This window comes from Rhagoletis pomonella, unplaced genomic scaffold (genome assembly GCF_013731165.1).
Source record: "Rhagoletis pomonella isolate Grant_MI unplaced genomic scaffold, Rhpom_1.0 Rhpom_scaffold_00002, whole genome shotgun sequence".
Lineage (NCBI taxonomy): Eukaryota > Metazoa > Arthropoda > Insecta > Diptera > Tephritidae > Rhagoletis > Rhagoletis pomonella.
The window spans coordinates 16,707,349-16,708,229 of NW_023458556.1; the positions used below are offsets into that span (position 1 = coordinate 16,707,349).

At 33.5% G+C, this 881-nt stretch overlaps 1 protein-coding gene across 1 annotated transcript in view; it reads right to left on the minus strand.

Moving 5' to 3' along the window:
- The window catches only part of LOC118733156 (transferrin-like), a 10,666-nt gene that overhangs the window by 2,267 nt on the left and 7,518 nt on the right, over positions 1 to 881 (minus strand). The gene's annotated exons all lie outside the window — the stretch shown is intronic.

Genomic DNA, 881 nt, shown 5'->3' on the forward strand with positions numbered 1-881 from the left:
TTTTTTTTGTTTGGAAGGAGTGGTCTGCTCCTGCAGAGCTAGCATACTGGGCCATGTGCTGCTTTGGTCTTTCCAGCCCCAACTGGGCAGAGGAAACCCCAACCCCTAACTTGTGTTCTATAGTATTGAACCATCAGTGTAGAAGTGGAGTGATCCATTCACGATAATCATTTTTAATACCGTATAGAATGATCAATAGGTCAATTTCGGAGGTACATATCTTTCATAAGCATGATGTCCTTGACTGACATAAATTGTTGTGAGATATGAATTTCAATTGAGTACATACATATATGTACATATGTACATATGTATTTCTTATTTAGAGTTATTTCCTACCCCCTCTGTGTATTTGTTTGCTAAACTAAATATATTTACTAAATATATAAATTTGCACATTATTGCCGGTGCATCAAAATAAGGAAACGACAAGTTTTTGATTAATCACCTGCCGATTAAATTGCGAACTTTATGATCTCTTACTTTGTTAATGCACTGCAGTTCTTGTATATTGCAAATACACATACATACATATGTATGCGTGCATGTGTTTATTGAAGTGTAGCTTGAGAGATACATAGCTTGTAATCAATCATATGTGTAGATTCATGGTAACAAGCACCCCGTCAGTGTCATAACCAAGACTCGGACTTTGGTGACTTAAAAACTTGCGAAACGCAGAAACACGTAAACTTAATTTTGGGTCGTAGATTACGGCTCTGTATACCGTTTTTCTAGATCAGGTAATTTTCGCAAGATATTTTCATTTTAAGTTTAATTAATTTAAAGATAAAGATGAAGATAAAGATAAAGATAAAGATAAAGATAAAGATTAAGATAAAGATAAAGATAAAGATAAAGATAAAGATAAAGATAAAGAT